The following is a 26,836-nucleotide window of genomic DNA, read 5'->3' as shown; positions in this document are numbered from 1 at the left end:
AATCTTTCAAACACTCATGTTGGAAAAACTGGGTGTCTACCTGCAAAAGAATAAAGGTGGACCATCACTTTACATCTTTTACAAATATTAAATTTAATCCAGACCTAAACTTAAAAGCTAAAAGTATAAAAGACTTAGAAAACAATTGTCAGGCATGGTGGCTCATGCCTGTAATCCCGGCACTTTGGGAGGCCGAGGCGGGCGGATCACAAGGTCAGGAGATCAATACCATCCTGGCTAACACAGTGAAACCCCGTCTTTACTAAAAATACAAAAAAATTTAGCCAGGTGTGGTGGTGGGTGCCTGTAGTCCCAGCTACTTGGGAGGCTGAGACAGAAGAATGGCATGAACCTGGGAGGCGGAGCTTGCAGTGAGCCGAGATCGCGCCACTGCACTCCAACTTGGGTGGCAGAGCGAGACTCTGTCTCAAAAAAAAAAAAAAAAAAAAAAAGACTTAGAAAAAAATATTGGGGGAAATTTCATGATACTGGATTTCTCAGATATGTGCTTTGGTTGCCTGAAGCACCAGCAACCGAAATACATAAACTGGACTATATCAAAATTGCAAACTTCTGTGCACCAAAGGATGCTCTCAACAGAATAAAAACACAACCTACAGAATGAGAGAACATATGTTCCTATCACATATCTCGTAAGAGATTAGTACCCAGAATATATGAACTCCTACAGTTCCACAACAAAACAAAATCAGGCTGGGCATGGTGGCTCACACCTGTAATCCCAACACTTTGGGAGGCTGAGGCAGGAGGATCACCTAAGGTCAGGAGTTCGAGACCAGCCTGACCATCATGGAGAAACCCCGTGTCTACTAAAAATACAAAAATTAGCTGGGTGTGGTGGTAGCCACCTGTAATCCCAGCTACCTGGGAGGCTGAGGCAGGAGAATTGCTTGAACCTGGGAGGGAAAGGTTGCAATGAGCCAAGATCACACCACTGAACTCTAGCCAAGCAACAAGAATGAAACTCTGTCTAATATATATATATCAAATGACCCAATTCAAAATGAGCAAAGGAAATGAAAACAAATTTGTTCAAAGACAATAGGTCAATGACCAGTAGGCACATGAAAAGATGCTCATTATCACTGATCATCAAGGGAATGCAAATAAAACCCACAATGAAATCCCACTTCACACTCATTAAAGTGGCTATTAGGTTTTGGTTTTTGTTTTTGTTTTAAGGGTGTGGCCAGGCACGGTGGCTCATGCCTGTAGTCCTAACACTACAGGAGGCTGAGGCAGGAGGATATAGTGGGACCCCATCTCTTAAGAAAAAAGAATATAACAAGTATGGATGAGGATGTGGAGAAATGGGAACCCCTATCGTGTGGTGCTGAGGAGAATGTGAAACCTTCCAGCCACTGTGTAAAACGCTATGGCTAGGCCAGGCGCGGTAGCTCACACCTGTAATCCCAGCACTTTGGGAGGCCGAGACAGGCGGATCACCTGAGGTCAGGAGTTTGAGACCAGCCTGGTTGACATGGCGAAACCCCGTTTCTACTAAAAACACACAAACACAAAAATCAGCCAAGTGTGATGGCGGGCGCCTGTAATCCCAGCTACTTGGGAAGATGAGGCAGGAGAATTGCTTGAACCTGAGAGGCGGAGGTTGCAGTGAGCCAAGATCACGCCATTGCACTCCAACCTGGGCAGCAAGAACGAAACTCCGTCTCAAACAAACAAACAAACATAACACTATGGCTATTACTAGAAAAGGGAAACATCAATTACTCTTTACACCAGCAATTCCACTTCTAGGCATACTTTCAAAAGAAGCAGGGTCTCACACAGACACATGTACACCAATTTCACAGCCATCTTAATTCACAGTAGCCAAAATACTATTGTACTATTGTAGAAACAACTCTTCCAGCCAATGATTGAGTTCAGTTACCCTCAAACTATTTTTTTTTAAATATATTTTTTAAATCTTTACAAAAAAAGAACTCAAGTGTTCAAAGTAGATAAACAAAGTGTGGTTTATCCATACAATGAAGTATCATTCAGACAGAAAAAGCAATGAATTCCTCATACATGATACAACACGAATGAACCTGGAAAACATTATGCTAAGTGAAATAAGCCAGACACACAAGGACAAATTTTTTGTTTTGTTTTGAGACAGAGTCTCACTCTGTCATCCAGGCTGGAGTGCAGTGGTGTGATCTTGGCTCACTGTACCCTCCGCCTCCCAGGTTCAAGCAAGTCTCCTGCCTCAACCTCCCGAGTAGCTGAGATTACACGTGCACACCACCATATCCGGCTAATTTTTGTATTTTTAGTAAAGATGGGGTTTCACCATGTTGGTCAGGCTGGTCTTGAACTCCTGACCTCATGATCTACCCACCTCAGCCTCCCATAGTGCTGGGATTACAGTCATGAACCACCATGCCCAGCACAAGGACAAATATTGTATGCTGCCAGTTTTATGAGGTGCCTAGAATAGTCAAATTCATAGAGAAAGTAGGATAGACATTATTGGGAGCTGGGGGGAAAGGGAGACTGGGGATTTGTTCAATGAGTACCGAATTTCTGTTTAGAGTTATGAGAGAATGCTAGAGATCAATAGCTGCGTTGGTTACACCACATTGTAAATGTATTTACTACTACTGAATGGCACATTTTAAAAATGACTGAAATGGCGAATTCTCTGTTAGTATATTTTACCTCCAAACAATTTAAAAATGAAAGAAAAAAAAAAGACATGATTCAAGCTACTAGGCATGAAAACAACATTCGGGATAACAAATTACACTGAGTGGAATAAACAGCAGATCAGATACTGCAGAGATGAGTGAACCATGTGACCTAGCAGTAGAAACCATCCCAAATGAAGCATCCAGGAAAAAAAAAAAAAAGGTGAACAGAACATAAGTGAGTTGTGCAGTGGGAAAATTACAAGTGACATAATCTGCTAATAACAAGACTTTCTGGCAGAGGAAAGAACATGACAAAAAATATTTCCACAAATATTGGCTTCGCATTTTCCAAACTGGATGCAAATTATAAACCCAGAGATCAAAAAAGTTCAGCAAACCATGAACATAAATGTATATAAATCTACACCAAGGCACATCATCAGTAAATTACTTCACAGCAGGAACAACTAAAATATCTTTAAGGCAACAGGAAAAACACACATTAACTACAGTGAACCAAAGATAAGATTCATTACATACTTATTACCAGCAATATTGCAGATCAGGAGACCACAGAACATCCTTAAAGTAATAAAAGAACAAGTGTGTCAACTGAGAATCCTATATCCAGCAAAAAAATATCTTTCCAAATGAAGGGAAAAGAAATTATTAATTCAGCCATAGTGAAAGACTTTCTAATCAGCATACTTGCTCCACAAGACACGTCACTAAACTTCATGGGGGCAAAGAAAAATGAAGCCAAATGGAAATCCAGAAAGAAAGAACACCAGGAATGATAACCACTTCAGGAAACACAAAGGGTTTTTTACATTTTTTATTGCTTTAAAAAAAAATCATTGAACCTTTTAAAAAAGAAAAAGAAAACTAACAACGTATTATGAAGTTATAAAATTATGATGAAGGCCAGGCATGGTGGCTCATGACTGTAATCCCAACACTTTGGGAGGCCGAGGCGGGAGGATCACCTGAGGTCGGGAGTTCGAGACCAGTCTGACCAACATGAAGAAACCCCATCTCTACTAAAAACAAAAAATTAGCCAGGTGTGGTGGCGCATGCCTGTAATCCCAGCTACTTGGGATGCTGAGGCAGGAGAATCGCTTGAACCCGGGAGGCGGAGGTTGTGGTGAGCCAAGATCGCGCCACTGCACTCCAGCCTGGACAACAAGAGTGAAACTCCATCTCAAAAAAAAAAAAAATACCTGAAATAACCAAACAAATAGCCAAACACTTCTGAAAAAAAAAACAAAGAAAATTTAGCAATCCTAATTAAGACAATGTCTTTGGCAAGCAGACAAATATATCCATGGAACAGAATAAATGTTCCAGTTACATTTCTACACATATGTGGTCCAGTAGTTTTTTCATCAAAGTGAACAATTCAGTCAAAAATTCTCTTTTCAATAATGCTAAAAAATAGAATATGCATATGCAAAAAAATAAAGACTATAGATCTATATCCTGCACTATATACAAACATTAACTCAAAATGGATCACAAAACTGAATGTATAATCTAAACTGTAAAATGTAAAGAAAATGTGGGTGACATTTGACCTTGGGTTACATTACAATTGCATATATATGACAAAGATGCAGAATCCATTAAAAATTGAGAAATTAAACTTCATTAAAATAAAAATCTGCTTTGTGAAGGATACTGCTAAGGAATTTTTTTTTTTTTTTTGGAGACAGTCTCTCTCTGTCACCCAGGCTGGAGTACAGTGGCACGATCTCGGCTCACTGCAACCTCCACCTCCCAGGTTCAAGTGATTCTCCTGCCACAGCATCCCAAGTAGCTGGGACTATGAGCACACCATCACGCCTGGTTAATTTTTGTATTTTTAGTAGAGATGGGGTTTCACAACGTTGGCCAGGCTGGTCTCAAACTCCTGACCTCAAGTGATCTGCCTGCCTTGGCCTCACAAAGTACTGGTAAGGGAGGAGACCACCCTTCATATTGTCTTATGCCCAATTTCTGCCTCCAAAGAAAGAAAAAGTAAAAATTAAAAGGCAGGAATAAAATCCACAAGCAGACAGCCCGGCACCACACCCTGGGCCTGGTCAACATCAACCCCTGACATATCGGTTATGTTATCTATAGATTACACACATTGTATAGAAAAGCACTGTGAAAATCCCTATCCTGTTTTGTTCCCATCTAATTACCGGTGCATGCAGCCCCCAGTCACGTACCCCCTGCTTGCTCAATCAATCACAACCCTCTCACACATACCCTCTTTGAGTTGTGAGCCCTTAAAAGGAACAGGAATTGATCACCCAGAGAGCTCGGCTCTTGAGACAGGAGTCTTGCCGATGCCCCCAGCCGAATAAACCCCGTCCTACTTTAACTCAGTGTCTGAGGAGTTTTGTCTGTGGCTCATCCTGCTACACTGGGATTATAGGCATGAGACTGCTAAGGATTTTTTTTTTTTTTTAATGGAGTTTTGCTCCTGTTGCCCAGGCTGGAGTGCAATGGCGCGATCTCAGCTCACTGCAACCTCCACCTTCCAGCTTCAAGCGATTCTCCTACCTCAGGCTCCTGAGTAGCTGGGATTATAGGCATGTGCCACCATGCCCGGCTAATTCTGTATTTTTAGTAGAGATGGGGTTTATCCATGTTGGTCAGGCTGGTCTCGAACTCCTGACCTCAGGTGATCCACCCACCTCGGCCTCCCAAAGTGCTGGGATTACAGGCGTAAGCCACCGCGCCCAGCCTACAGACTGCTAAGGATTTTTAAAGAATAGCCACAGATGGGAGAAAGTACTTACAAACCATAATCTGATGCAGGAATTATATCCAGAATATATAAAGAACTCTCAAAAACTAATCTGAAAACAATCAATGTCATTAATACTTGACCATAGGATATTTTTCAGTGACAAATAAGAACATGAAGTATCATTCAACATCATTATTCATTAAGTAAATATAAATTTAAGCCACAATTCTAATATCACTACACATATTTGGGAGTCTAAAGTTAGTAAGATTGGCTGTATCAAATGTTGGTGACAATGCAAAGCAACTGGAACTCATATCATGTTGGTGGGAATACAAAATGGAACAGCCACTTGGAAAACAGTTTGGAAGTTTCCTAAGAAGTTAAACATACACCTGGCACAACACCCTGCCATTTTACTCCTAGGCAGAATAAAATCAAATCTTCTAAAGAAATATCAGCTTGGCACGGTGGCTCATAACTGTAATCCCAGCACTTGAGGAGGCCGAGGTGGGCGGATCACGAGGTCAAGAGATCAAGACTAGCCTGGCCAACATGGTGAAACTCCGTCTCTACTAAAAATACAAAAATTAGCTGAGCGTGGTGGCGTGCACCTCTAGTCCCAGCTACTCGGGAGGCTGAGGCAGGAGAATGGCGTGAACCCGAGAGGCAGAGGTTGCAGTGAGCCAAGATCACACTACTGCACTCCAGCCTGGTGACAGAGCGAGACTCTGTCTCAAACAAAGAAATATGATACGTTCTTACAAACACTGGTATGTGAATATTCATGTTTAATTCTTAATAGCCAAAAACTGAAATTAACCCAAATATCCATCAATAGCTGGAGAAATAAATTTTGCTTACTCTGGAAAATGGAATATTATTCATGTACAATAAAGAATTATTGGATGGCCGGGTGCGGTGACTCACACCTGTAATCTCAGCACTCTGGAAGGCCAAGGCGGGTAGATCACAAGGTCAGGAGATAGAGACCATCCTGGCTAACATGGTGAGACCCCATCTTTACTAAAAATTTAAAAAAAAAAAAAAAATGAGCTGGGCATGGTGGCGGGCGCCTATAGTCCCAGCTACTCGGGAGGCTGAGGCAGGAGAATGGTGTGAACCCGGGAGGTGGAGCTTGCAGTGAGCTGAGATCGCGCCACTGCACTCCAGCTTGGGCAACAGAGCAAGACTCTGTCTCAAAAACAAAACAAAACAAAACAAAACACAAAAAACTATCGGATGAAGCTCAATTATGCTGAGTGAAAGGAGCCTGACAGAACAGTACAAACTGCAAGATTCCATCAGGGGTGGCTGAGAGAGAGGAAGCAGTAGGGATGGGATCCTTATCTTGAAAAGACTGTTTCATGAATACATATTTTTATGTCATTTAGAAAAATCTCAGTACAATATGCCTATTTCTTCCTGTGAGTCGTGGGAATTGAAATAATTGGGGATAGTGAACAATGCCTGGGGTGGAAAGAAACTGGTGACCCAGTAAGGGGAGTGGAGGGAGGAGTGCCCGTTGGTGCTCTCGACTGTGAGGTGGGTCTCCGGGAAGTTAACAGCTGAGGGAGAACTGCATGGGGCTCCCTCCTGCTCTGGGTAGGACTTACTCCAGCCCACCCCCCGATCCTCTTGTGGCCACTGATAGCCTTGCTGCAGGAGGGGCACCAGAATTCCTTAGCCTGCTCCTCCCAGGTGGTTCAGCTGTACCCAGGAGAGGTACCAAGAGCTGGAGTGGATAATGGGACCAGTAACCAAGGGATCAGTGGGCACAGACTGGGATGAAAAGGAGACAAGGGATAAGATAGTACTTGGGTGGGCCAGGTGAGGTGGCTCACGCCTGTAATCCCAGCACTCTGAGAGGCCGAGGCAGGTGGATCACGAGGTCAGGAGATCAAGACCATCCTGGCTAACACGGTGAAACCCCGTCTCTACTAAAAATACAAAAAAATTAGCCAGGTGTGGTGGCGGGTGCCTGTGATCCCAGCTACTTGGGAGGCTGAGGCAGGAGAAATGGCGTGAACCCGGGAGGCAGAGCTTGCAGTGAGCCAAGATGGAGCCACTGCACTCCAGCCTGGGCAACTGAGCAAGACTCCGTCTAAAAAAAAAAAAAAAAAAAAAAGAGTACTTGGGTGGTGATCACCTTCCTGCCATCCAATTTAGCTCAGCGATGCCTGGGGTAGGGAAGCCATCAGTTGCTTTGACATGATGCTAGAGACAGACACTTCTACAGAGGTAGAGTGGGAGGTAAGGAAGTCAGACCCCTCGGTCTAACAGATCCCACACCAGCTCTCCTGAGCCAGTGTTATTGATTCATCTGGAGCCTCACCAGGCTGGGTCTCAGCTCCCTGCTACCAGCCCAGAAAACATCTGCATTTAGGACATGATACCCTCCAGACCCCTGGCCTGACAATCCATGATACAGCCCACACTCGCATTCTCTAGATTTGGGATCAGACCTTCCTCATAGGCACCATCCCCCCAAAGAGCCCATACTTCCACGTCCTCTGTCTCCCGCCGGTGATCAAGGCAGGCATGAAGGGCAGCCCTCACTACTGCCCTCATACACAAGATGGGACACGCAGCTGACTGTACTGACCAACTGCTCCCAGGTGGGCAGCAGCTGGAATGATAGCTTCATAGACATCACAGTGAGCGGCCTCATCCAAATCAGGTCCTCCTCCCCAGCTTTTACTTGTTTGCTACTCAGGTCACCCCACCTGGCCTTAAGTGAGTTTCCATTCAGATCCTTCCATCCCTAGGCACTGACCCTTGTTTTCACTTAGGTGGCTCCAGCTGGCCTGGGTTCCTTCCCCACAGCAATACTGCATTCACATTCTGATTCCCTTACTGGACATCAGGTCCTCCTTCTCTCCTAGTTGCCCACCAGGTGCACCCCCCAGGATGTGAAGTGTAGACTAAGAGCCTTGGACCAACTCTTCTCAGCTGGTATCCCTCCTACACCGGCGATTTCTTTTCCCAGATCATTATCTCTTTCTTGCCCCTGCCTGCCCAGAATAATTGTTTAATCTAGATCGCTAGGTTGGGTCCTTGTTTTTTCTCCCCAGTCCTGATCAGTTTCATCACCTGACTCCTATTTCTTACTGGTTCCTTTGTCAGAACTTTACCCACCGGCACCTGAGGTCTTTAAACTCATCTCCCGGTCTCCCCAAGCCACTTCCAATACCCCATCCACTGACCTCCACTACAACTTCAGGTCCCTCCATAGTGATGTCCTTTTCCCAGGCTCTCATCTCCTACAGGATGGATCTTCCTCCAGGTTTACCAGTGGAGGGTTATCTAGGTATGTGTTACTCAATTCTGGACTGCCAAGGCCTGGGCAACGGGGCACGAGGGTGCTGGACCAGCTGCAACATCTTACTCAAGGCCCACGCTTTTCTGAAGCCTTAGCCCCATCCAGTCCCTTTTTTTGTGTATTTTGGGGCTGAGTTAGGAGGCGACAACCTCCGCCGCTCTCACGGACACATGACCTTGGGAGTTGCAAGTAAGGAAGGCAGAGAAAAGCAATCAGGCACCGAGTCCTAATTAAGGGAGAAAAAAAATCAGGCTGGCGACAGCAGCAGAAAGCAAAGAGATAGAGTAAATAAGCTACAAATCTGCCTTCCTTCATGGTCCAGGACATATAAACAAAAAGAGGAAGATAAGCTATAGGCCTGCTTTCTTTATGGCCCAGGACATAGGGCCTTCCTGCTCATATACGTAACTCACAAACTTCCTGCTTATCAAAAGCCTCAATTTATCAAACACCACAGCCGCCAGAAAAAATGCAAATTAGCTCCCTGCTGCCTTGGCGTTATCGATCAGCCCAAGTTCCAGTCTATAAAATCCTCAGCAAGCCTGTTTTCCTGCATTCAACTTCTCTTCTGCTGGCCTGCCTGTTGCCTCCTCGCAACGAATTTTCACACTTATATCTAATAAACCTGCCTTCCTTTACCTACAACTGTCTTGGTAAATTCTTTTACCCCCGGCGCACCACCGGCCCAGATAGTCATAGCTCACCCGCGACAAGGCAACAGACAGGGAGGCAAAAGAGGAAGAGCGGGTAACCTGTCTTTGCTTCCACCTCGGCAGAACTTGTTCTGTAGCTTCTTAAAACACAACCCACACATGGCTTCTCTGCTCGAAATCCAGTAAAAGTCCTCAATATGGCCCACCAGGCTCCATGGGATCAGTTCCCCGCCTGCCTGCCTAACCAGGTCTATTGTTATCTCAGCACTCTAACTGCGGTCCGTGGACCAGCAGCATGGACTACACTGAGGACCGAGTCAGAAATGCAGAGCATCAGGCCTTCCCCAATGACCTGCTGAATCAGAATCTTTTAAAAAGATCTGTAGTTTCTTGTTAAAGTTTGAAAAGAACGACTTACCAGCCTCCACTTTAGAGAGTATTTCATATTCCTCACCTGTGGGATACTGATCAGAGTGCGATGTGGAGACCCGGTGGGTTCGAGGGGCTGGGGCTGAAACTGGGAGAAGACACAAGTGAAACATCCCCGAGATGATGCAGCCTAAGGCGAGGCCGCTTTAGCAGCACTTGTATGGCCTGATGGCCTGGCCCACGGCTCCTGGCGCGCGAGAACAACCAGAGAACTGGAGTGGCTGTGGGCGCCGCGATGAATGCGCCGCGAGTCTAGCACAGGCACACTGCGACCAAGCCGCCCAACCCAGATTCGACCAAACATGCTCCCAGGCGAGCAGGCCTGCTTCCGGCCTGCAAGGGGCGAAACGTGATGGAGGAAAGGGTTTCCGCTTCCGCCAAGAGGCGGTTGTGACTCTCACAGGAAAGAGACGGGCCTGCCTGCAGTTCGGGAGGATATCCGGTACCTGGCACACCGGCCAGTAGGAAAATCACAGCAAATACAAAAATCTGATGTTTCAAATGCCCCTTATATACCCAACAATTTTTAAACCATATAAAAGTGAATCTACTTGGCTATTAAAAATACACTTCAATCAACTCCAAGATCCAAGAGACTACAAAATGAAAAAAAATTTTAATTAAACACTTTAAGCGAGAAACTATTCAAGTTATGAAACTTTGTGTAAAAAAAATTAACAATTATCTCACCTCAATGTTTTTTATCTGAAAGTAAAAAGTAGCCCACATCCTCCTTAAGCATTAGGCACTGATAATAAAAGGCTGGGCGAGTTGGCAAGTACCTGTGGTCCCAGCTACCCGAGAGGGAGGCTGAGGCGGGAAGGATCTTTTGGGTCCAGGAGTTTTAGAACAGCCTGAGTCATCTAGCTAAACCATGACTAAAAAAATTAAAACTAGCCTTGGCGCGGTGGCTCACGCCTGTAATCCCAACACTTTGGGAGGCTGAGGCAGGCAGATCACCTGAGGTCACGAGTTCAAGACCAGCCTGGTCAACATGGTGAAACCTTGTCTCTACTTAACTACAAAAATTAGCTGGGCATGGTGGCAGGCACCTGTAGTCCCAGCTACTGGGAGGCTGAGGCAGGAGAATGGCGTGAACCCAGGAGGCAGAGCTTGCAGTGAGCTGAGATGGCACCACTGCACTCCAGCCTGGGCGACAGAGCAAGGCTCTATCTCAAAAATTAAATTAAATTAAATTAAATTTAAAAATAAGCCAGGAGCAATGGCCTATAATCCCAGCACTTTGGGAGGCTGAGGTTGGAGGATTGCTTGAACTCACGAGTTTGTGGCAGTCTGGACTGGACAACATAGTGAGACCCTGTCTCTACAAAAAAAAAAAATTAAAATTAAAAAATGAGTCATGTGTGTTGGCCCATGTGTGTAGTAGTCCTTGCTACTTGGGAGACTGAGGCAAGAGGCTTTCTGGAGTCTAAGTCTAGGCTGCAATGAGCTGAGATCACACCACTGCACTCCAGCATGGGCGACAGAGTGTAACCCTCTATCAGAAAAAAAAAAAAAAAAAAAAGTATAAATTTTATAACATTTCTTCAATGTTGTGAATTTTTCTGCAACATGATACAAGAGTTAATTTGGATCAGATTCCTGAATTACTTACATTTAAACCATTTCTCTACAGTGAGGGGTGGGATGAGGAGCCTTCAATCCAAAGTCGTATATAAACCTATAGAGGTGACATGCCAGTCATTTCATCAGGAAATACTCATACCTTTCCACAGATACGGCATATGGTGTTAGTCCTATTCTCAGAAATTAATATACATTTTCAAAAAATGTGATTTTAATTCAATCATATGTTTGGTCCATAAACAGCAAACTGCCTCCCTCCCCAGTTTAAAAAGTTTTCCAGTTGTTTTGTCTTTACTTTCCCAAACAACGGTTTCATCTTCAATCACAGTATTTCCTTCTTCCATCCTATTCCTATTGCTCATTGTTTTTTGACATTAACTTATATAGACTAGTGTAATGATAAGTGTTTGGGTGAAACAGACATATTTGCTTTAGTTAGGTGCTATTCCTCTACTCTGAAACATATATAATAGAACATTTCTATATCCACCAAAGCTCACATTCAAATCACAAGTCAAAACAAAGACTTTCCCAGGTTTAAGCATACATACTAAGAGAACTTATTTCCAGCACACAAGTCCTACGAGAAAGACCAAAGAAAGTTCTTCAGTCTGACATCAAATGATGGCAAAAAGGGGAAAACAAAGATGACTATTAAAGAATATTGTAAGTATAAAAGACAGACTAAATGTATATTTCTTTACCTGTGAAATAATCGGTTGATAGGTTGTTGGACCTACAACATATAAAAATGTAGTATGTGTGTGTTTCTTTTGCAAATAACACCATACAGGAAGTGGACAAACCCAGTGACTACCAATGGCAAAGTAATAATCCTAAGAATGTATTGTTATGTGTGGAATCCCAAGAGTTGTTGTTACACATGTAATAAAATACCCCAAGAATGCAAAAATATGAAAGCTGTAGTTGATATTTTTGTACATCACTGAAAATTAGACATATCACAAGAAAAGTGATGCTGATGGTCATGAGTTATCATTTACTTGATAAACAACAGAGTAATCACTACAAAAGGTAAGAACAATGATAATGAAAAATAATTCTACATGTAAAGACATTGGATGAAAGCAGAATTTACTGACCTTCTGAAGTAAAAATTGATTCTGCATAAATTCCATATTATTAGGGGGGTAAGATTTCCTTCATTCATCCTACTTTGAAGTTCCCATGTTACAGCACATATTTCTCCTTTGACATTGCTCTACTATTGAAATCAGGAAATTCTTTCCTGAGGATGTAGTGACTCCTTCTGTCCATTTCTTGAACCTCCAGCCCAGGTAGAATTATAGGGCAATCATTCCACATTTTGTAGTATGTTTCCTCAATTTTTTATAGTTAGGAAAATCTGTATCGCATTATTATTATTTTCCATTTCTCTTGCTTAACCCTCACAGTCTGGAAGATTTGTTTGTGAACAAAACGTTGCAATCCTTAACTTATGTTTATGAGTGTTCTGCAGGGAAAGTTAAAATTATAACTTCTAGGCCGGGCGCGGTGGCTCACGCCTGTAATCCCAGCACTTTGGGAGGCTGAGACAAGCGGATCGTGAGGTCAGGAGATCGACACCATCCTGGCCAACATGGTGAAACCCGGTCTCTACTAAAAATACAAAAATTAGCTGGGCATGGTGGCACGTGCCTGTAGTCCCAGCTACTCGGGAGGCTGAGGCAGGAGAATTACTTGAACACAGAAGGCAGAGGTTGCAGTGAGCTGAGATCGTGCCGCTGCACTCCAGCCTGGCAACAGAGTGAGACTCCATCTCAAAAAAAATAAAAACAAAGAAAAGTTATCCCTTCTAAACAGATAACCAAAGGGTGTTAGCATACATCATGGGTGTGAAGTGAGGGAGGACCATGAGACAGGATAGGTAGCCAAAGAAGTAACCATGTCCTGGAGACTTGGTAATCGTACAGTCAACACAATAAGCCTCAGCATTCGCACTGTAGTCAAGCTCATTCAAGCAAAGCTCTCTCCAGTAGGGAATTTCCCCTGTAGGGAACATGCATATTTTGATTTTACCTGTCTTCAGATTGACCCTTTGCTCATTATAATAGTAAAAACCACACCCCTGGGTGGCGATTTAAGATGCTAATGAGATGAGAGGTATGAACAAGAATGTGCAGCTACTGTGCATACACACCCAAAAGACCACCCAGAATGTGCTTACTAGTAACACCTCTTCCCAGCCCCTTATGAATAATCATGTAAGATGCCCATAAAAGGAGTCTCCCGGCCAGGCATGGTGGCTCACACCTGTAATCCCAGCACTTTGGGAGGCCGAGGCGAGTGGATCACAAGGTCAGGAGTTCAAGACCAGCCTAGCCAACATGGTGAAACCCCGTCTCCACTAATAAAAAAAAATAGCCGGGCATGGTGGCATGCACCTGTAGTCCCAGCTACTTGGGAGGCTGAGGGAAAAGAATCACTTGAACCCAGGAGGCAGAGCTTGCAGTGAGTCAAGATCTCACCACTGCATTCCAACCTGGGCGACAGCGAGATTCCATCTCAAAAAAAAAAAGAGGCCGGGCACAGTGGCTCACACCTGTAATCCCAGCACTTTGGGAGGCCAAGGCGGGCAGATCACGAGGTCAGGAGATCGAGACCATCCTGGCTAACATGGTGAAACCTCGTCTCTACTAAAAATGCAAAAAGAAAATTAGCCGGGCGTGGTGGCAGGTGCCTGTAGTCCCAGCTACTCAGGAGGCTGAGGCAGGAGAATGGCGTGAACCCGGGAGGCGGAGCTTGCAGTGAGCCGAGATCGTGCCACTGCACTCCAGCCTGGGCAACAGGCAAGACTCCGTCCAAACAAAAAAAAAAAAGGAAAGAAAAGAAATAAAGCAGTGCCACAGAGTATCCTGAAACACACAGTGCCCTGAGGATGATGGAGGAGGCACAAACCCTGTTTCACAGTTACCTCCAGGGCTGGATGGCGCCATTTTAAGAGTGTTGAATGGCATTCCTCCAAGTCAAGCTGGCCTGAGTGCACACACTGTGGAAAAGCCACAATCATTCACTGTTACACCTCACAAACCTAACCACTTTCCTTAATACTAGCCAGCCTCTGAAGGGCTGTATCTGGAATGTTCTGGAGTCTGTTGCCTCTCAGGGCATATCCACCTTCCCCCTACCCCCTTCCTCCACAGCAGACTTGAAAACACTCAAAAGAGCCAAAGTCTAATTATTAAACTTAAAAAAAAAAAAAAAAAGGTCTCCCTAGTGCCAGTTTGCTGTCTCATCCTTATGAGCAGCCTGCCCCGAATCCTCTCTCTCGCTCTCTCAGGGCATACTGTCTGTTCTGCATTTAACTTTCAAAATACTCTTTTTTATTTGCAATAAATTGCCATATACTGCATCTCCTTTGCTGCATGTCTCATTTGAATCCTTTTAAACTTAAAAGGCAACAACCAAGGTCTCACAGCAGCCATCAACAACAAGATCAGTAGAGAAAAGGTGAGGCAGTAAGTGAGCTACACCTGAGGATCAAATCTAAAGGTGACATCAGAGTCAAAGCAAGCGTGTGGAAACAAGTCCTCCATGGACAAGAAAAATGGAAAAACAGTGTTAAGGAGGGATTGAACCAAGGACTGCTTGGTATGTTGGTGGTCCGGTGGGGTCTTTGCACTATTGTGCTCCCCACTCTTTTAATGCCGGGTCTGTCCCACAGACCCTGGCCAACAGATGAAATGAGTACTCAGACACAGGAATGCAGTGTAAGAACAGCTAGGTGACTACCTAGCTCTAGTAGCCAGAGAGCAGCTGTTTCAATACTTTATATACTGTTGCTGTTGAGCTGATAACTGTTGTCCCATTATGGAACCCTAGCTTGAAAATCCCCTTGAACTTGGAAACCCCCAGCAGGCACCCATTACTTACTGCACATTCACTTCACTTTCATTTTTGAGGGATCCCTGGCGATCTGTTGCAGCATTCCTCACACGGGGCACCACCTGCCGGGTCTGTCCTGAAAACCCTGGCCAACGGATGAAATGAGTACCCAGACACAGGTATGCACAGTAACAGCAACTAGGTGACTGCCTGGCTCTAGTGGCCAGAAAGCAGCCCCAAGAAGCTGGAGCTGCTTGCTTTTATTCAGTCCAGGCACAATGCCGAAAACCTGCAGCCAACACAACCTGTAGGTAATTAACACTTATTGTTCCCCTATCAGGGAACATCAGGCACAGGGAAGATCAAAGGTCAGTTCCTGGTCAACATAAGTAAACAAGCCTGTTTAAGATAAATTCCCTGGGCTGGGCGCCGGTGGCTCAAGCCTGTAATCCCAGCACTTTGGGAGGCCCAGACGGGCGGATCATGAGGTCAGGAGATCGAGACCATCCTGGCTAACATGGTGAAACCCCGTCTCTACTAAAAAATACAAAAAACTAGCCGGGTGAAGTGGCGGGTGCCTGTAGTCCCAGCTACTCGGGAGGCTGAGGCAGGAGAATGGCGTGGACCCAAGAGGAGGAGCTTGCAGTGAGATGAGATCCGGCCACTGCACTCCAGCCTGGGTGACAGAGCAAGACTCCGTCTCAAAAAAAAAAAAAAAAAAAAGATAAATTCCCCCACACTCCCTTGTACTTACTTCATGCCCTCTGCCTCAGGGTTATAGAACAGCTGCCTTCAGCTATTCTCCCCCAGAGCTCTGCAGAACCTTCCAACCTCTCAGAAGGTTTGCATCCTTTCTCTACAGTTTTTCCGCACCACTCTGACCAAGCCCACACATTTTAATGGTACTAAAATACAGATGAAATACAATTTATCATCTAAACAATTTTGTTGTTACTGAGACAGAGTCTCACTCTGTCTCCCAGGCTGGAGTGCAGTGGCACAATCTCAGCTCACTGCAACCTCAGCATCCCGGGTTCAAGTGATTCTCCTGCCTCAGCCTCCTGAGTAGCTGGGATTACAGGCATGCACCACCATGCCCAGCTCATTTTTGTATTTTTAGTAGAGACAGGGTTTTGCCAATTTGGCCAGACTGGTCTCCAACTCCTGACCTCAGGTGATCCACCCGCCTCAGCCTCCCAAAGTGCTGGGATTACAAGCATGAGCCCTGCACCCGGCCCATCTTAATTTTTAAGTGTAGAATTACTGGCTTTCAGTACAGTCATATTGGTGTGCAGCCATCACCACCATCCATCTCCAGAACCCTTTTCATCTTGCAATATTGAAACTTTATGCCATTAAATCATAAGTCTCCATTACCCACTTCCCCTGATTCCACACAATCACCATTCTACTTTATGAATTTGACTCCTCTGAGTACCTCATATAAGCAAAAACACTTTGGGTCTGGAGTTTAAGGAGCCCATGTCTGGAGAAAGGTTGCAAGAAATCAAGTGACTCGACCTTATAAAGTATGTCTTTATATGAATGGACTACTTCACTTAGCATAATGTGCTCAAAGTTCATCAGTGTTGTAGCATTTCTCAGGCTGCCCTTCCTTTTGAAGGCAGAGTAATATTCTATCCTATGCATATACTACCTTTTGCTTAATCATCCATCTGTCAATATACAAGACAGTTGCTTCCACATTTTCCCTACTGGTAAGTTATGCTGCTATAGCATACAAATACCCATTAAATATAGTGTACAAATACCCATTTCAGACCCCTCTTTCTATTCTTTTGGTTATATTCCCAGAAGGGAAAAATGGTAGATGTTATTTCCATTTTTTCAAAGTATTGATTACCTGCCATACAGTTTTCAACAGTAGTTGTGACATTTTGCATTTCCACCAATAGCGTACAAGGGTCCTCATTATTCCACATCGTTGCCAGCATGTTATTTTGTTCTTGGACAGAAGCAAACTAATGAGGGTGAGGGGATATAGATGTCATTTTGCTCTTGATTTGCATTTCCCTAAACCATGAGTGATGCTGAACATCTTCTTCACGTAATTATTGTCTATTTGTATATCCTCATTAGAGAAATGTCTATTCAACTCCTTGACCTATCTTTTAATGGGGTTGTGCTTTACCCACCGGGGGCTCCTAAAACAAAATGCCATAAGCTGGGCATATTAAACACCTAACATTTGCTCCTCAGTATATAGGAGATTGTGAACTCCAAGATCAAAGTGATAGTAGATTCAGTGCGTGGTAAGAGCAAGCTTCCTTGTTCAAATGAGGCTTTCTTCATCTCATTGTGTCCTCACATAATAGACAGCAAATGCAAGCTCTCTAAGGAACCTTATAGCCCCATTCCTGAGGACTCTACCCTCATAATCCTACCCAACTAATCCTAATTACCTCCCAGGCATCCTAATCTCCTCATTCCATACATTAGGGGTAAGGTTGCAAAATACGAATTTCAGGGCCCAGCATGGTGGCGCATCCCTATAATCCCAGCACGTTGGGAGGCCAAGGTGCGTGGATCACCTGAGGTCAGAAGTTTGAGATCAATCTGATCAACATGGTGAAATCCTGTCTCTACTAAATACAAAAAATTACCCAGGTGTGGGGGCGCATGCCTGCAATCTCAGCTACTTGGGAGGCTGAGAATTGCTTGAACCCAGGAGGTGGAGGTTGCATTGAGCCAATATTGTGCCATTGCACTCCAGCCTAGGCAACAAGAGCAAAACGCTGTCTCAAAAAAAAATATGAATTTCAGGCGACAAATAAAGCAATAATTTTCTACCTGACCCCTAAATTTATGGCCTTACATGCAAAATACATTCATACCATTCCAACAGCACCAAAAGTCTTGAACTTGTTTGAGCATACTCTGAAGCTTAATATCAAAGTCACTTCCAGGTCACCAGAGATAACATGGCCAAAACCATTGCAAGATGTGTTTGATGATTCAAAGAGAAAGAAAAAACAGCTTTTCCTATAACAATGTTTCCAACTAAAGCCTCTGCGATTATGAAGACTGAAACTTCGGCAGGGTGCAGTGGCTCACACCTATAATCCCAGCACTTCAGGAGGCCAAGGCAGGCAGCTCATCTCAGGTCAGGAGTTCAAGGCCAGCCTGGCCAACACTGTGAAACCCTGTCTCTGCTACAAATACAAAAATTAGCAGGGGATGGTGGTGTCCACCTGTAATCCCAGCTACTCAGGAGGCTGAGCCAGGAGAATCGCTTGAACCTGGGAGGCAGAGGTTGCAGTGAGCTGAGATGGCGCCACTGCACTCCAGCCTGGGCAACAGAGACTCCACCTCAAAAAAAAGAAAAAAGACTGAAACTTCAATGCTTAAATATTTTCAGCCCTCAAACACCACAGATCCAACATTTGTGTTATTGACCTTCCACCAAAGAGGCAACATCTGCAATCAGATGTTAGTTCTTCCGGCAGATGATCTTCCGGATGTCCTGATAGAAAATTCAAGTTAAACTGATATCCCCTGACTTATCTACACTGCCACATACCTCAGCACCTGAAAACATTGCAGCTTTAGGAACCACAGAGCAATCATCATATGAGGGTTATCAAGAGAGAAGAACCAGGGATTTGGAGAATGTTAACATGTGTTTTCAGGCCATTAAATGAAACCAATCCATAACTTTTTTTTTTTTTTTAGACGGAGTCTCGCTCTGTCGCCCAGGCTGGAGTGTAGTGGCCAGATCTCAGCTCACGGCAAGCTCTGCCTCCCGGGTTTACGCCATTCTCCTGCCTCAGCCTCCCGAGTAACTGGGACTGCAGGCGCCCGCCACATCGCCTAGCTAGTTTTTTTGTATTTTTTTAGTAAAGACGGGGTTTCACCGTGTTAGCCAGGATGGTCTCAATCTGCTGACCTCGTGATCCACCCGTCTGGGCCTCCCAAAGTGCTGGGATTACAGGCTTGAGCCACTGCTCCCGGCCGCCTTGGGTATTTTTATAGCAATGCAAGAAAAGCCTAATACAGAGGCAAAAAAGTATTCCATGCAAATAGCAACCAAAAGAGAACAAGAGTGAATATACCATTATCATACTAACTAGACTTTAAGGCAAAACCTATTTAAAAACACAAAGAACACTATCTTTTGTGTGTGTGTGGGTACATAGTAGGTGTATATATTTATTGGGTACAAGAGATATTTTAATACAGGCATACAATGTGAAATAATCATGTATTTGTCCATTTTCACACTGCTGATAAAAACGTACCTGAGACTGGGAAGAAAAATATATTGGCCAGGCGCGGTGGCTCATGCTTGTAATCCCAACACTTTGGGAGGCTGAGGTGGGTGGATCATGGGGTCAGGAGATCGAGACCAGCCTGGCCAAGATAGTGAAACCCCGTCGCTACTAAAAATACAAAAATTAGCCAGGCATGGTGGTGAGAGCCTGTAGCCCCAGCTACTCAGGAGGCTAAGGCAGAAGAATTGCTTGGACCCAGGAGGCGGAGGTTGCAGTGAGCCAAGATTGTGCCACTGCACTCCAGCCTGGGTGACAGAGTGAGACTCCATCTCAAAAAAAAAAAAGAAAAAAGAAAAGGATGTTTAATGGGACTTACAGTTCCACATGGCTGGGGAGGCCTCAGAATCATGGTGAGAGGCAAAAGGCACTTCTTACATGGCAGTGGCAAGAGAAAATGAGGAAAAAGCAAAAGTGGAAATCTCTGATAAACCCGTCTTACTACTATGAGAATAGCACAGGAAAGACCATCCCCATGATTCAATTACCTACCTCTGGGTTCCTCCTACAACATGTGGGGATTCTGCGAGATATAATTCAAGCTGAGATCCGGGTGTGGACATAGCCAAACCACATCATTCTACCCCAGACCCCTCCAAATCTCATGTCCTCACATTTCAAAAATCAATCATGCTTTCCCAACAGTACCCCAAAGTCTTAACGCATTTCGGCATTAATCCCAAAGTCCACAGTCCAAAGTCTCATCTAGACAAGGCAAGTCCCTTCTGCCTATAAGCCTGTAAAATCAAAAGCAAGCTAGTTACTTCCTAGATACAATGGGGGTACAGGTATTGGGTAAATATAGCCATTCCAAAGGGGAGAAATTGGCCAAAACAAAGGGGTTACAGGGCCCATGCAAGTCTGAAATCCAATAGGGCAGTCAAATTGTAAAGCTCCAAAATGATGTCCTTTGACTCCAGGTCTCACATCCAGGTCACACTGATGCAAGAGGTGGGTTCCCATGGTCTTGGGCAGCTCTGCTCCTGTGGTTTTGCAGGTTTCAGGATACAGCCTCCCTCCCAGCTGCTTTCACGGGCTGGTGTTGAGTGTCTGCAGCTTTTCCGGGTGCACGGTGCAAGCTGTCAGTGGATCTACCATTCTGGGGTCTGGAGGATGGTAGCCCTCTTCTCACAGCTCCACTAGGCAGTGCCCCAGTAGAGACTCTGTAGTGGGGCTCTGACCCCACATTTCCCTTCTGCACTGCCCTAGCAGAGGTTCTCCACGAGCACCCCACCCCTGCAGCAAACTTTTGCCTGGACGTCCAGGTGTTTCCATACATCTTCTGAAATCTAGGTGGAGGTTCCCAAACCTCAGTCCTTGACTTCTTTGTACCCACAGGCTAAACACCACGTGGAAGCTGCCAAGGCTTGGGGTTTCAACCCTTTGAAGCCACAGTGCAAGCTGTACATTCACTCCTTTCAGTCACGGCTGAAGTGACTGGGACACAGGGCACCAAGTCCCTACACTGCACACAGTACAGGGACCCTGGGCCTGGCTTGTGAAACCACTTTTTCCTCCTGGGCCTCTGGACCTGTAACGGGAAGGGCTATGTGAAGGTGTCTGACATGGCCTGGAGACATTTTCCCCATGGTCTTGGGGATTAACATTTGGCTCCTTGCTACTTATGCAAATTTCTGCAGCCAGCTTGAATTTCTCCTCAAAAAAATGGGTTTTTCTTTTCTACTGCATCATCAGGCTGCAAATTTTCCAAACTTTTATGCTCTGTTTCCCTTTTAAAACGAATGCTTTTAACAGCACCCAAGTCACCTAGTCACTTCTTGAATACTTTTCTGCTTAGAAATTTCTTCCTCCAGATACCCTAACTCATCTTTCTCAAGTTCAAAGTTCCACAAATCTCAAGGGCAGGTGCAAAATGCCACCAATCTCTTTGCCAAAACATAACAAGAGTCACCTTTGCTCCAGTTCCCAACAAGTTCCTTATCTCCATCTGAGACCACCTCAGCCTGGATCTTCTTGTTCATATCACTTAGTATTTTTGTCAAAGCCATTCAACACATCTGTAGGAGGTTCCAAACTTTCCCACATCTTCTTGTCTTCTGAGCCTTCCAAACTGTTCCAAACTCTGCCTGTTACCCAGTTCCAAAGTCGCTTCCACATTTTTGGTTATCTTTTCAGCAAAACTCCACTCTGCTGGTACCAATTTACTGTATTAGTCCATTTGCAAGTTGCTGATAAAGACATACCCAAAACTAGAAAGAAAAAGAAGTGTAATTGGACTTACAATTCCACGTGGCTGGGGAGGCCTCAGAATCATGGTGGGAGGCAAAAGACACTTCTTACATGGTGGCGGCAAGAGAAAATGAGGAGGAAACAAAATCGGAAACCCCGGATAAACCCATCAGCGCTTGTGAGACTTAGTCGCTATTGTGAGAATAGCATGGGAAAGACTGGCCCCCTTGATTCTATTACTTCCCCCTGGGTCCCTCCCACAACATGTGGGAATTCTGGAAGATACAATTCAAGTTGAGATTTGGGTGGGGACACAACCAAGCCATATCAAATCACATCAGGTATTAATCACCTCAAGCATTTATTGTTTCCTTGTGTTACAAACAATCCAGTTATGCTCTTTTAAATGTACAATAAATTATTGTTGACTGTAGTCACCCTGTGTGCTATCAAATACTAGATCTTATTCATTCTAAGTATAATTTTCTACCCATTAACCACCCCTACTTTCCTTCCTCCTCCACTACCCTTCCTAGCCTCTGGTAACTATTCTATTGCTCTTTATCTCCATGAGTTCAATTGTTTTAATTTTTAGCTCCCAGAAATTAGTGAGAACATGTGAAGTTTGCCTTTCCGTGCCTGGCTTATTTCACTTAATGACTTCCAGTTCCACCCATGATGTCACACATGCCAGAATCTCATTCTTTTTCATGGCTGAATAGTACTCCAATGTGTATATGTACCACATTTTCTTTTTTTCTTTTTTTCTTTTTTTGAGATGGAGTCTTGCTCTGTTGCCCAGGCCAGAGTGCAGTGGTGCCATTTCAGCTCACGGCGAGCTCTGCCTTCCGGTTCATGCCATTCTCCTGCCTCACCCTCCCAAGTAGCTGGGACTACAGGTGCCCGCCACCACGCCCGCCCAATTTTTTTCGTATTTTAGTAGAGATGGGGTTTCACCGTGTTAGCCAGGATGGTCTCAGTCTCCTGACCTCGTGATCCACCCACCTCGGCCTCCCAAAGTGCTGGGATTACAGGCGTGAGCCACCGCACCTAGCCAATATGTACGACATTTTCTTTATCGATTCATCTTTTGATGAACACTTAGGCTGCTTCTGAATCTTGGCTATTGTGAATAGTGCCGCAATAAACATCAGAGTGCAGATATCTCTTCCATATGCTGATTTCCTTTCTTTTTGGAATATACCTAGCAATATGATTGCTGGATCATAGGGTAGTTCTGATTCTAGATTTTTGAGGAGCCTCCAAACTGTTCTCCACAGTGGCTTACTATTTTACGTTTCCACCGACAATGTACAAGGGTCTCTTTTTTTCACATCCTTGCCATCATTTGTTATTACCTCTCTTCGGGATAAAAGCCATTTTAATTGGGGTGAGATGACATCGTATTGTTGTCTTTTCACTTCTCTGATGATGTTGAGCACCTTTTCATATGTCTGATTTTCATTTATATGTCTTTTTTTGAGAAACGTCTATTCAGATATTTTGCCCATTTTAAATTTGAATTATTCAATTTTTTTCCTATTGAGGTATTTGAGCTCCCTATATATTGTTTATTAATCCCTTGTCAGATGGATCATTTGCAAATATTTTCTCCCATTTGGTGGGTTGTCTCTTCACTTTGTTGACTGTGATTGTTTCTTTTGCTATACAGAAGTTTTTTGTGATTGTTGTTGTTGTTGTTTCTGAGACAGGGATTTGCTCTGTTTCTCAGGCTGGAATGCAGTGGTGCAATCTTGACTCACTGCATCCTTGACCTCCCAGGCTCAAGTGATTCTCCCACCTCAGCCTCCCAAGTAGCTGGGACTACAGGTGCATACCACCACACCTGGCTAATTTTTTTGTGTTTTTTGTAGAGATGGGATTTTGCCATGTTGCCCAGGTTTGTCTTGAACTCCTGGGCTCAGCCTCCGAAAGTGCTGGGAACACAGGCATGAGCTACTGTGCCTGGCCTATTCTTCCCTCTCCTTTGCTCCAGCAGCCGGAGTCTCTCCTCAGAGCCACCACAGGTAGAAATGTGTTGGGTCACACCTGAAGCCAGTACTGCTTTAAGTCTTACCCAAGGCCCATACAAGTACTGCCTGGCTACCCCTGCTGATCACTCAGGGCCCAGGGTTCAGAAGGTGATGAATTCTGCCAGGACTGGGTCCTTCTCTTCAAGGCAGTAGGTTCCCTTCTGGCCCAGGGTGTATCTAGAAGTGTCCAGGAGCTAGGGCCTGGAATAGAGGCCTCGGGACTCTGCCTGGTGCCCTATTATCCTGTTGCTGAGCTTGCATCCAAGTTGCAAAATAAAGTCCTCTTTACTTTCCCCCTTTCCTCTCAAGTAGAAGGAAGTAATCTCTCCCTGAGCTGCTAGCTGTACTGCCTGGGGTCAGGAGAGTGGTGGCACAAGTATTCCCTTCGCCACCCCAGCTAGTGTCTCACTAGGTCATGAGCACTCCAAATCCGCTGGCTCCAAGTCCACCTAACACCAAGACTCACACGGGAATTGCAGTCCTTGTGACCCTGACTACCTTTCAAGTTTCTTTAGGACGCCGGAACATCTTAGCCCACGGTGGCAGGGCTTGCCGGAACTCAGGTTCTGGCAATTGGAATGGACAATTCGACTCTGGTTAAGGCTGATCTAAATGCTCCCTCCATGGTCACTGGCTGAATTCTGCTCCATATTGCTTTCTGCTAATGACAGGGCAGCATTGAGTTCCAATGCAAAGTCCCACAATCACCATGCTCTCCCTCTCCCAAGCTTACAGATTCTCTCTCTGTGGCATGTGGCCTCTGTGAGAGGATGGGAAAGTGGTGGCATAGGCAATTCAAGGCTGCTTTCCCACCCTCTTTCATGCCTCTTTACTTAATATAAGACCAGGTACTGTGATTGTACAGCTGATGTTTGGTTCTTATGCTTTTTTTTTTTTTTTTTTTTTTTTTTTTGACACAGTCTCGCTCTATAGCCCAGGCTGGAGGGCAGTGGCACAATCTCGGCTCACTGCAACCTCCACCTCCCAGGTTCAAGTAATTCTCCTGCCTCAGCTTCTGGAGTAGCTGGGACTACAGGTGCATGCCACCATGTCTGGCTAATTTTTGTATTTTTTAGTAGAGACGGGGTTTCACCATATTGGCCAGGCTTGTCTTGAACTCCTGACTTCATGATCTGCCTGCCTCAGCCTCCTAAAGTGCTGGGATTACAGGTGTGAGCCACCGCACCCGGCCTAAGTTACTTTTTTGTGTGGATAGGTGTTCAATTTGGTGTTCTTGTTGGGGGGCCAATCACTCGAGGGTTCTATTTGGCCATCTTGCTCCACCTCCTTCTGTATCACTTTTGACCATGGTTTTATCTATATGGCAGGTAAAAGATCCAAAAGGCTTATAGAAACTCAGGGAGACAGACAGTAAATGAAAGGAAAGAATAAAATAACTTCTGCTTACATTTGAAATTATTAAGTTCTTTTCAATAAAATTTCATGCTATAGTAAATGAACTGGATGTAATTTTTTGGAATAGGAATGAATTCACAAATTTTTCCTTGTAAATAGAAATGTTTTCAGACTAAGGTCATTTATCCTAAAAATTGCCCTTTTTGAGCTTGCTTTATTAAAAACTGCAAATGTAAAACATGTATATCTAAAGGTCAGGTGTGGTGACTCATGCCTGTAATCCCAGCACTATGGGAGGCCGAAATGGGAGGATCACTTAATGCCAGAAGTTCAAGACCAGCCTGGTCAACATAGCAAGACTCCATCTCTATTTTTTTAAATGCATATCTAAAAAGGCAATTTTCACATCGCAAGAACGGAAGCATTTCTGAGGCTGGGCACAGTGGCTCATACCTGTAATCCCAGCACTTTGGAAGGCCAAAGCATGCAGATCACGTGAGGTCTAGAATTTGAGACCAGCCTGACTAACATGGTGAAACCTCATCTCTACCAAAAATTCAAAAATTAGCCAGGCGTGGTGGCACACACCTGTATTTCGAGCTACTCAGGCGGCTGAGGCAGGAGAATCGATTGAACCTGGTAGGCAGAGGTTGCAGTGAGCCAAGATCACGCCACTGCACTTCAACCTGGGTGACAGAGCGAGACTCTGTTTTAAAAAAAAAAAAAAAAGGCTGGGCACAGTGGCTCACATCTGTAATCCCAGCCCTTTGGGAGGCCAAGGCGGGCAGATCACGAGGTCAGGAGATCAAGACCATCCTGGCTAACACAGTGAAACCCTATCTCTAATAAAAATACAAAAAAAGTAGCCGGGCTTGGTGGCAGGCCCCTGTAGTCTGAGCTACTCAGGACGCTGAGGCAGGAGAATGGCGTGAACCCGGGAGGCAGAGCTTGCAGTGAGTGGAGATCGCGCCACTGCACTCTAGCGTGGGTGATAGAGCCACACCCCATCTAAAAGAGGCTGGGCACCGTGGCTCATGCCTGTAATGCCAGTTCCTTGGGAAGCTGAGGTGAGTGGATCAGGAAGTCAAGAGATGGAGATCATCCTGGCCAACGCGGTGAAACTAAAAATACAAAATTAGCTGGGCGTGGTGGCACCTGCCTGTAATCCCAGCTACTTGAGAGGCTGAGGCAAGAGAATCGTTTGAACCCAGGAAGCAGAGGTTGCAGTGAGCTGAGATCACACCACTGCACTCCAGCCTGGGCAACAAGAGTGAAACTCTGTCTCAAAAAAAAAAAAAAAAAAGAAATTGAAGCATTTCTCATAACCAGAATACCACAGTCATACCTAATAATTTCCTAATATGAGCTGACAGCATAACACTGGAATCTCATAAATTATATAAACAATTTAAAAAATATTTTGTAGAGACAAATATTAGTATAGAGACAAATATAGTCAGAACAAAGAAGGTTCTGACTATATTGCTCAGGCTGGTCTTGAAGTCTTGGCCTCAAGGGATTCTGCTGCGTTGGCCTTCCATTGCATATGGAAATGCAAAGTGGAAATGTACGCCATTTATCCATTTAACATAAAAGACAACATAACCTTAAAAATATGTGTAACATTCCCTATCCTCGGCTCTGTCTGCACCCAGAATGAAGAATGAGTCCTAGATTGCCAAAATAACTTTTAACTCTAAATTGTTGAAACTTACAAACTGCAGCATTGC

The 26,836-nt window shown here is 44.6% G+C and overlaps 1 long non-coding RNA gene across 3 annotated transcripts in view; it reads right to left on the bottom strand.

Moving 5' to 3' along the window:
* Positions 1-15,558, bottom strand: part of LOC102117941 (uncharacterized) — a 48,013-nt gene extending 32,455 nt beyond the window's left edge. For 2 of the 3 annotated variants that reach the window (XR_010583353.2, XR_010583351.2), the window contains exon 1: positions 9,831-10,159. This is a non-coding gene — a long non-coding RNA (uncharacterized lncRNA). Of the gene's footprint in view, positions 1-9,830; positions 10,160-15,286 lie in introns of those variants that run through there. The other variant, XR_012428423.1, reaches the window with a different exon arrangement.
* Between the last annotated feature and the right edge of the window lie 11,278 nt (positions 15,559-26,836).

Source organism: Macaca fascicularis, chromosome 19 (assembly GCF_037993035.2).
Source record: "Macaca fascicularis isolate 582-1 chromosome 19, T2T-MFA8v1.1".
In the NCBI taxonomy this organism is placed as follows: Eukaryota; Metazoa; Chordata; class Mammalia; order Primates; family Cercopithecidae; genus Macaca; species Macaca fascicularis.
Note: the sequence above shows the minus strand (reverse complement) of the source record. Positions and strands in the feature narration are given on the sequence as shown.